This window comes from Lepisma saccharinum, chromosome 28 (assembly GCF_977018435.1).
Source record: "Lepisma saccharinum chromosome 28, izLepSacc3.1, whole genome shotgun sequence".
In the NCBI taxonomy this organism is placed as follows: domain Eukaryota; kingdom Metazoa; phylum Arthropoda; class Insecta; order Zygentoma; family Lepismatidae; genus Lepisma; species Lepisma saccharinum.
Genome location: NC_139256.1, coordinates 25601871 through 25613457, shown reverse-complemented (window position 1 = coordinate 25613457; position 11587 = coordinate 25601871).

Here is an 11587-nt window from a genome sequence, read left to right as displayed (position 1 = left end):
TCACAGCTTCCTTCCAAACATAAAAGAACGACTTTCGATGGACCATTTCCATCCCACGAGAGGTCTCATACATTTCCTAACGGGACACGGTCCCTACGGTCAACACCTAAATAAGCACAACCTCAGACAGACTGATAAATGCCTGAAATGTAAAACCGAGACGGACACACCGGAACATAAAGCCTTCTTTTGCCAGACATCAAACAAACAAATCGAAGATTTAAGACAAAAGCTACCAAACTTCAACACGTACCAGTTAATAAGAAATCCCGAGCACTTTACGTCACTAAACGACTTAACAAACCTGGTGTCGAAAGAGGAACATTCCCTCTTCAAATCCGGCATCACTCACCTCCCCATTCAACCCCTACCTCCGGAATGTAATATACCCCCCAGAAGATCACAAAGAATCCACCTTCGACAAACTCAACAACAGGACATCCCTCCTTAGGACTAAGATCACCAAGAGGATAATGAAGCAGAACCTCCCACAGGAACATCAAGAAGGAGACACTAATACAGAAGACAGTGATACGCCAAAACGAAAAAAGGTTACGTCTCCCCGGAGAAAGGCAAAGGATAACACTGCAAGGACTCGACCTAGGAACCAACCGAATTTAACCAAGATTCTTCTTTTTCGTTTCTTTCTTAAATTGTAATCTTACACCCCCTTCTTTATTCTCGTTACTAAACACACTGCAAACTTCTCTCACTGATTCTTGACAATTCTCTATATTTCCACAACCGAACGTACTAATGTACCCGATACTTCCCAGGAAATCCCTCCCTACTTCTTCCCTTCCTGATGATGTCCCGGGTACCAACCGTCGTACCGATGTTCATCCCAGTCCGACCAACTCTTGCTGGTCTCCCGCAAGTCTCCTTGCATCAGGTACCACTCGTTCTTTCATGTCTCTTCCTACTATTAATACGTACATCTCAAAGCCAATAATACTCTCACTATCTCATAAATAACATACTAGAACATAGACCCTGCTTAACATTCATAGAATCGTGTTAATGTCCATTCCTCATCTCATCCATCAACACTAATGCACACGACACACAATAAAACTTATCCTAAGAAAACATTACCCACCCAATTACACACTTATGTAATTTCGTATCTGTGATCATAAATAATATTAATGTTAAACACTAACACTTATTTACTTCCTACTATTTCTAACCTTTATCTTAATCTTCTTACCTTGTAGAATGATGTGAAACCAACTTTGTTCAGGAAAACCGAACAAATTTGGTTCTTCACACTGGGACATTCTTGCCAATGTCACAGTGAATTATTGTAATTAAAAAATAATGGAAATCAAGGATGAATCAAAGAAAAGCGGGGGAATCCGTAAAAAATTCACGGAACTGACGCCCTGGGTTAATTTTCAGGTACCAGGGCATAAGCACATACCTCCGAAAGTAGCTTGACTACTTTTATCCGTATACATAAAAAAAAAAAAATAATAATCGTTCTATGTAACCATATCTTGTATACTGTTTAGGAAATAAAATTCTTTGTAGTTTTCAAAAAAAAAAAAAATTGTTTGATTGATTCAACGCACGTGCTGGTGTGTTCATTCTTGCTAACACTAAGTATTAGAGACATTTTGATTGGTGTTCTTCATATATAAAGATCATGATTGGCTGTAAATCAATTGTAATATTATATGCAGCAGTCGCAAGTGTATTTGGAGAAAGAGGTGATGCAATGTCATCATTGCACGATATTTTTCAAGAAGAGCATGCGCCCCTTCGTGCTCGTAAAGAGAGATTATTATTATCCAGGAACGTGAGGGATATTGATGAAGAAGAAGTGGATGAAGGAAGAAGTGATTCAAACATTGACCAGTTTCAGTTCTGTCCAAACTTCACATCGCATTCTTTCAGTATGGAAGAGGTTTGTAGATTGAGTTCGTATATTTTATCCTTAGCTTTTCTGCCACTTTTGGCTTGAAGATGAGGATGAGTGATGATATGATGAAATTGATAAAGGGCCAGTCAGCCATGACCAGGCCGGGACTTGAACCCGGGACCCATGGCGTCGCAGTGTGGTGTGCTAATCACTCGGTCCCAAGGAGGTTGGTTACAAACTATTATAATTTAAATGGGAACTGATCACGTTAAATAATATACTCCCTGTGTTCATCTGAATTTTACTTAACTTTAATATAGCAAAAATATATAATATGTATACCTAATATATAAATATATAATTCAAGTTGTTGCATTTACACTGCTTTTACAATTAATGTTTGAATATATATCAAACATGTAGCTATTTGTTCTTATATTGATTCATTGAGTTAGTGTTTTAAGTCCACTTTATGCACAGTAAGGCTAATCGGGGCTGCGGCGGCGCTACAACTACGCCAGCGGGAAGGCCCTACTTGTTTCTATATGTTTATATGTGACTGTTATAAACATAACTCCAATAAGATTGTGCTGTAAGAGAAGGTTATTTCTAAAGAAAATTAAATTGATTGTACTAAATATTTTATCATAAAATGCAATTAAAAATTTGCACAATTTAATAAATAAACACCACATTACTTTTCATTGACAAAGCAAAACTTCATATTTTCATTAATTCTTGTGATTCTGTAAGAAATTTATCTAAATATGTTGTTCTTTTGCTGACAGGTAATTGGAGATTGGGAGTTCCATTCCACCATTTCCTTGTCTCAGCGTGACTATTGAAAATGTTACTTCTACAAGAATACTGGTCACGTTTTCGGAAGTTTTGGCGCAAGGGTTCACTTTAATATGTGACGAGCTCCAAGATGGCGAATATTCTTGTCTCAGTAAGTTTCATTATTTCTATTTTTATTTGAATTTCGAACCATGATAAGTGTACAAAATTGGAATCAGTTTTTGCTTTGAAAATATCAAAAAAGCATGAGGATTTGGATGGTAACGAAAGCGAACGCACACGTTAAAGGCGACTTCTATTAAAACACTGATATTACACGTTACAAATAATTATTGATGCTATTTTTATGACATGGCAATTTTCGAGCCTCTTCCCAACCACGAAGTTAATCCCCAGTTTTGATTCCACCCCCTCAAAATTAGGCTCCGTTTACTTCTGCCCCCTTAAAATTAGGCTCCAAGACTAATTCTGCCCCCTCAAAATTAGCCTCCAAGTCTAATTCTGCCCCTCAAAATTAGGATCCAAGTCTAATTATACCCCCTGAAAATTAGGCTGCAAGTCTAATTCTGTCCCCTCAAAATTAGGCTGCAAGTCTAATTCCGCCCCTCAAAATTAGGCTCTAAGTCAAATTCTGCCTCCTCAAAATTAGGCCACAAGTCTACTTCTGTCCCCTCAAAATTTGGCTGCAAGTCTAATTCCGCCCCTCAAAATTAGGCTCTAAGTCAAATTCTGCCTCCTCAAAATTAGGCCACAAGTCTAATTCTGTCCCCTCAAAATTAGGCAACAAGTCTAATTCTGTCACCTCAAAATTAGGCTCTAAGTCTAATTCTGCCTTCTCAAAATTATGATCCAAGTCAACTTATGCCTCCCCAAAATTAGGCTATAAGTCTAATTCTGCCCCTGAAAATTAAGCTCCAAGTCAAAATCTGCGTCCTCAAAATTAGGCAACAAGACTAATTCTGTCCCCTCAAAATTAGGCTCTAAGTCTAATTCCGCCTCCTCAAAATTAGGCTCCAGGTCTAATTCTGTCCCCTGAAAATTAGGCTCCAAGTCTAATTCTGCTTCCTCAAAATTAGGCAACAAATCTAATTCTGTCCCCTCAAAATTAGGCTCCAAGTCTAATTCTGTCTCCTCAAAATTAGGCTCCAAGTGTAATTCTGCCCCCTCAAAATTAGGCTCCGTCTAATTATGCCCCCTCAAAATTAAACTCCAAGTCAAATTCTGCCCCCTCAAAGTTAGCCTCCAAGTCTAATTCTGCCCCCTCAAAATTAGGCTCAAAGTCATATTCTGCTTCCTCGAAATTAGGCAACAAGTCTAATTCTGTCCCCTTAATATTAGGCTCCAAGTCTAATTCTGCCTCCTCAAAATTAGGCTCCAAGTCTAATTCTGCCCCCTGAAAATTAGGCTCCAAGTCAAATTCTGCTTCCTCAAAATTAGGCAACAAGTCTAATTCTGCCCCCTCAAAATTAGGCTCCAAGTGTAATTCTGCCTCCTCACAATTAGGCGCCAAGTCTAATTCTGCCCAATCAAAATTAGGCTCCAAGTCTAATTCTGCCACCTCAAAATTAGGCTCCAAGTCTAGTTCTGTATCCTCAAAATTAGGAAGCCTAATTATGCTTCGTCAAATTAGGCTCTAAGTCTAATTCTGTCCCCTCAAAATTAGGCTCCAAGTCTAATTCTGCTTCCTCAAAATTAGGCAACAAATCTAATTCTGTCCTCTCAAAATTAGGCTCCAAGTTAATTCTGCCTCCTCAAAATTAGGCTCCAAGTGTAATTCTGCCCCCTCAAAATTAGGCTCCAAGACTAATTCTGCCCCCTCAAAATTAGCCTCCAAGTCTAATTCTGCCCCCTCAAAATTAGGCTCCAAGTCAAATTCTGCTTCCTCAAAATTAGGCAACAAGTCTAATTCTGTCCCCTCAAAATTAGGTTCCAAGCCTAATTCCGCCTCCTCAAAATTAGGCTCCAAGTCTAATTCTGTCCCCTGAAAATTAGGCTCCAAGTCTTATTCTGCTTCCTCAAAATTAGGCAACAAATCTAATTCTGTCCCCTCAAAATTAGGCTCCAAGTCTAATTCTGTCTCCTCAAAATTAGGCTCCAAGTGTAATTCTGCCCCCTCAAAATTAGGCTCCGTCTAATTCTGCCCCCTTAAAATTAGGCTCCGTCTAATTCTGCCCCCTTAAAATTAGGCTCCAAGACTAATTCTGCCCCCTCAAAATTAGCCTCCAAGTCTAATTCTGCCCCCTCAAAATTAGCCTCCAAGTCAAATTCTGCTTCCTCAAAATTAGGCAACAAGTCTAATTCTGTCCCCTCAAAATTACGCTAAAAGTCTAATTCTGCCTCCTCAAAATTAGGCTCCAAGTCTAATTATACCCCCTGAAAATTAGGCTACAAGTCAAATTCTGCTTCCTCAAAATTAGGCAACAAGTCTAATTCTGCCCCCTCAAAATTAGGCTCCAAGTCTAATTCTGCCTTCTCACAATTAGGCTCCAACTCTAATTCTGCCCAATCAAAATTAGGCTCCAAGTCTAATTCTGCCACCTCAAAATTAGGCTCCAAATCTAATTCTGTATTCTCAAAATTAGGCTCCAAGCCTAATTCTGCTTCGTCAAATTAGGCTCCAAGTCTAATTCTCCCCCCTGAAAATTAGGCTTCAAGTCTAATTCTGCCCCCTGAAAATTAGGCTCCAAGTCTAATTCTGCCCCCTTAAAATTAGGCTCCAAATCTAATTCAGCCCTCTGAAAATTAGGCTCCGTCTAATTCTGACCACTCAAAATTAGGCTCCAAGTCTTATTCTGCTCCCTCATAATTAAGCTCCAAGTCTAATTCTGCCCCTTCAAAATTAGGCTCCGTCTTATTCTGCCCCCTCAAAATTAGGCTCCAAGTCTAATTCTGCTCCCTCATAATTAAGCTCCAAGTCTTATTCTGACCCCTCAAAATTAGGCTCCAAGTCTAATTCTGTCCCCTCAAAATTAGGCGACGTCTAATTCTGTCCCCTCAAAATTAGGCTGCATGTCTAATTCTGCTTCGTCAAATTAGGCTCCAAGTCTAATTCTGCCCCCTCAAAATTAGGCTCCAAGTCTTATTCTGCCCCCTCAAAATTAGGCTCCAAATCTAATTTTGCCCCATCAAAATTAGGATCCGTTTAATTCTGCACCCTCAAAATTAGGCTCCAAGTCTAATTCTGACCACTTAAAATTAGGCTCCAAATCTAATTCAGCCCTCTCAAAATTAGGCTCCAAGTCTTATTCTGCCCTCTCAAAATGAGGCTCCAAGTTTAATTCTGCCCCCTCAAAATTAGGCTCCAAATCTAATTCGGACCACTTAAAATTAGGCTCCAAGTCTAATTCTGACCACTTAAAATTAGGTTCCAAGTTACGCCCATCGAGGAAACATGTTGTGGGAGAGAGTCAACATCCAACTTCAATTTTATAAGTCGAATTGTGATCATGTGAACTATCAAAATTCACGAGAAACACGGTGTATTGTTTTGGGACAATCGTTCTCTAGTAATTCGCTATTTTGTGTGAGGAACCACCCCTATGAAATACAAAATGGCTGACAAACTCCAATCATATGTTGCGAAACATGATGTATAGGATGGAAAGTCCTTTTATGCCCTGCTACCAAGATGGCCTCAATTCAACATCAGTTTCTTAAATGTTTCACGTCACATTCACATGAATCTCTCTCTGTATGGTTTGCTCTCGTTGTTGTATCGATATTAGCAATAGCTTATTAGTAGAGACCGGATGTTTAGGCACTAAAAACATATAAAATAGGCAGGCTAATAAGCACTTATAATTTTCAAAATAGGCAGTAAAATAGGCATTAAAATACAAATAGGCAATGAAAGGCAATGAAATTAAACTCAAAATAATGAAGATAGACACACAAAAAGAAATAGGTGTTTAAATAATATAGAAACATACCTGTACATTCTTTATAGTTGCTTAAAAAAACCAGGAGCTCATCATTAGAGACAGGAGTCCAATATTGTACTTAATAAATCACTGCAAACAGGAGTCACGTCAGCCCAAAATTTTCCATTGTATAATGGCTACACACAATAGTCTGACAAAAGAAATTGTTGGCTACTTCCAACCAGCACGCAAATTATTCAAATATACACTTCATCACTGCACACAGGGTTATTTCAGTTAAAAAAATTACACTATATATTCGAGACAGCAGTTCGAACTAAGAAACTGTTTAAATGCATTTCAAGTTTGTACTGTACGGTTTGGCAGTCTCTGAATAAGAAGCACTAATTGCGGTTGCACATCACAACAAGGTATTTCTTCAGGTGAACAACCGACAAGTTATGTCTGCAATCGGAGAACACATTTTTTAAAATTGAAAAACATATCTCAACCTCCACAGATGTTACCGGAGCATACTTAAAGCACGCGAGAACATATGGATCTAACTCAGTTTGTATATTTTCACCTTTCAGAACTTGTTGAATTGAACTTAATTTGTCCAAGTCCTTATTAGCTGCAATAACTCGCTAATTGTTATTTTTAAATTTCTTGGAAGCATCGGAAACTAATCCTGGGAACAGGAAATTGTATGCACAGAGTTCAGTCATGTCCCAATTTTAAAGAAAATGCCTAAAATAGGCAATATCTGGCATTTATGAAATAATATAGGCAACATCGTATGAAATAGGCAAAATTAAATTGCCTTTAAATGAAGCTAATCCCTCCCCTCTGGCCTTCGCAACATTCGTTTTCATCATATATCTAACAGGAAAGAATAGGAATTTTGCCTAACATCCGGTCTCTACTTATTAGGCTTGCGTAAGCACTTTACTATTACTAATATCTACGTATACTGAACGCAACTCGAACTGGCGGTTGACCTTGATGGCTATTTCTGGCGCTTTCTTTCCCCCAATCATTTTCGAGAGCGTGTGGTTCGATGGGTGTCAACAAACTCAGTTGAGAAGTAAAAGCAAGGGGTCGCATCGCTCTCCCGAAGCAACGTTGCCAAGTGTAGTGTACTTCTGTTTTTGCCACTTGTCTTTATTTGCGTGTGTGTAGAGTGTTTGGGTGTGCAACATCCTCGTGTAGGACCACGTGTGCAGTTGTACCATCAACACCCCACTGATTTCTGGTGTTGATAATATCGTTGCCCAAGAAACTCTCTCGCGCTTTGCAGTACGTTTGGCAACATGCGGTGGACCCAACGCTCATTTGTTTCTTTACGCGAACGACGTTCGCTACCTTCTCCTTGTGAGTCGAGAATGCCCGATTTCAGTCGAAGAAAATTCAACTGATCGCTGATTCACTGATTCCCAGCCGCCAGTTGGAGTTGAGTTCAGTATAGACAACAGCGAGACTAAACTATGTGAAAAGTCTCGTGAATGCTCCAGAATTAATTCTAATAACCCGTTAGGGCCAGCACTGCCGGCCGCCTCACTCCAACATGCCTCAGCAAAGGTGGAAGATAATCCAACCAGTTACGGGGTGACGTCTGGTCAGCACGACGAACCCACAGTTGTTGTTGTAGGTTTCCATGACCGGGTTACGTCACGTATTCGTAGCTCCCCAATTTCCTCATAAGGTTGGGTGGTTACCGGTCCCATACACAGGACGAAATCTTATGATGCAAGACGGCACCACCAATGAACACGTGAGAGGGGACGGGATTGCCTGGAGGGGGAAAATCGACTCCAGTATAGATGACGCGTTTACTTGGTTAACGTCCAAGAGCTGCCGCCAGGAACGTGAGCGGGGATAAACAGCGGGCGAGTTGTTATCATCCAACACACTCAACCTTCAGCCAATGGGCGCAGCTGTCATTCTGCTCGTCTACTCCACGTGGAGTCTCAGTCACATGACTGTGGATATGCTGTTGCCGTACTTTGCAACTTCAATGTGAAAAGCGTGGGAAGGCGGACGGACAAGGTGGCGTAGAGTAGATATGTTGCAACACTGTGCGTTGAATGTGATTGTTGCAGCTGGTGGGCGCGCTCCGTGGACTTCAAAGCCAGCCGGTCGTTAACGTAGCTAGCGCGTCGACTATACCAGCCTTCGCAGCAGTATCTAGTGCTACGCTCTGCCCATCCCTTCCCGCTAAAGCCCGCTTCAGACGAAAGCATTTTCCTTAGCATTTTTCTTAACATTTGTGCCATGACCAAAAAGCTATCGTGTAAAGTGAGAAATCTTATGGCATTTCAGATGCCATGGCATATTTCATAGCATTTCTCAAGGATTGGCTCGGTCCGTAGCATTTTTCGTAGCGTAACCAATCAGAAGCGAGCTCTAGGTCACGAGCGTAGTTGTAATGGCGGCCGCGTGAGACGTGAACAATCTATCACTTCACACTTTCAAACGTCGATAACTATTCAACCGAGAGGAATAACGTTTCGTGTAAAACGTTATTAGGTACAAAAGCAATGGCACTGCTTAAATACATACTTTACAACGTTTACTGTACACGTATGGAAGAATATTTTAGTATTTTCAATTGTAAACATAAGCCATATATGGTGTAACTCGATGTACCTATCGTGCTGTATGTATCATACAATGTAATCTCAACAGCTAACCGAATTGTTCCATAAAATTCTTTCGTGTAAAGTGCTATCTGCTATAACATTTGTGGAAACATTTACATAGCATTTATGCTAGCAAAAGTGTTAAAGGAAATGCTTTGTAATATTGCGGTTTTTTGAAAGGTAAGGAAATTCAGAGAACAGTTTCGCTGGCGCCATAAAATTAATTCTTTTGCTGATATAACTACTGACATCCATCCTTTCTCACAGATGTCACTCTTAATCCTTTCAGGTACTGAAAAACTGGTATTCGCTGAAATAGAACCAGATGGCTGCATTCTGGGGGCTCTTTGCGTTGGACAACAAGATACCGACGGTATACTACACGAAGACGCCGTGATTTTCGTTCTGTCACGTGACGATTACATGGTAACTTCTGAAGACTTGATCACTGCTGGCAATATCCTTAGAGACTCAGGCACCAAAAGAGCTCAAACAATCAACAATTGCTTTAACAGAAATATATTTAATTAGATATTGATGGCATTGTTGGTAATATCATATGTGTGCATGGAAAGATCTTGATGTTACAGCAGGCAAAGTTTCAATAAACTCGCTCATATTAAATCACTGATATGCTGTCATTTATTTAAGGTTATGTAAACATTGAACCCAGTTTCGATCGAACTTTTACTCTGCCGTGTATTTCCGAGCTCGAGTAGAATAGAATAGAATGGTATTTATTTAAGCAGGCGTGTTTCGGCCTCGTGGGCCGTTCTTACAACCAACCCTTGTCAAAGATACAATAAATGAATAAAAACAAAAAGAAAGAAAAAAACACATAATGATCATGATAATACAATAAAGATAATATAAAGATTATACAATGATAAAATAATATATTGAATAGATTAGTATATATACTGTAGAGTAAAGATAAGTAATAAGTCTTCGGTAGATCAATGTGAATGCGGGGGGGGGGAGGGTAGGTTAGGTATGCATTATATGATGTATAAGTGCAGGTGCAATTGTTAACATATGAAGGTTAATGAAGTTGTTGGACAATAGTAAGTTCTTCAGATTTTTCTTAAAACTTTGATGGCAAATAATGTGAGTCAATGGTGCAGGCAGTTTGTTCCATTCCCTGATCCCTGTAACAATGAAGGACTTGTTATATGTGGCGGTTTTATGTTTGGGGATTTTTAGGTTGTGCTTCTTGCAGATATTATGTTCGGCTGATGTTCTACGAGAACAGATCTTATCGGATAAGTATTTTGGGGAGCCACTCTTAAGTATTTTGTGCATCAAGGTGAGTGTTAAGTATTTTCTTCTATTGTTAATGTTTAGCCAAGAAAGTTTCTTTAAATAGGGGGATACATGTTCCTTTCTGTTTAGGTTAAATATGAAACGTATACAACAATTCTCAATTTTTTGAAGTTTATAGTTTAGGCCCTGGGATATATTATTGTACACTGGAGCGCAATAGTCTAATGTGGATAGAACGAGTGCTTGCATAAGACGATCTTTAACATTAGCGTCCAGAGTATGTTTTAAATGATACAAAGATTTAAGTTTCCCCATACAGTTTTCACAATAAATTCGACTTGTGGCTCCCAATTTAAGTGTCTATCGAACACAATCCCCAAGTTTTTGCTTGTATCCACTTCGCATAGCGGTATACTGCCAAGAGTTGGAGGAGAAGGTGCGTTTTTGTGAAGTTTCTTAAGGGTACCATGAGTTCCTATGGTCATGAAGCAAGATTTTGATGGATTTAATTGAAGAGAGTTTCTCCGTGACCAATTTGTTATAGCATCAAGGTCGAATTGAAGTTTGGTCATCGCATTATCGTAGTTTTCTGTATTACACTGAATATAGATTTGCGAATCGTCAGCATACTGATGCTAGTGGCAAAATTGGACAGCGCGGTCGAAATCAGCTACGTAAATCATGTATAGTAGTGGACCCAATATACTTCCTTGAGGGACGCCTTGTTGAACAACTAACCATTTAGAGTATGTGACTTCCGGTTCCCGATATTTCACACGTTGCTTCCTGTTGCCGAGATATGATCGAAACCAATTTAACGCGTTTCCGGTAACGCCATAGTGATACAGTTTGGCCAATAACAATTCATGGTTGATCGAGTCGAACGCTCTTGAATAGTCCAACAAGACTAAAAGTGTAACTTCATTTTCATCTATTTCTGTACTTACATTGTCTACGATATCTATCAGCGCAGTGCAAGTACTATGCATTTTTCTGAAACCAGATTGAAAGTGTGGTAGGAAACCTTGAATATGTGAAAGTATTTGTTCATAAATTACTTTTTCAAGTATTTTGGACATTGTGGATAGAATGCTAATAGGTCGTAGATCTTTTATTTCTGTGGGGTTGGATTTTTTAGGTATAGGTGTTACAGGCGTTCT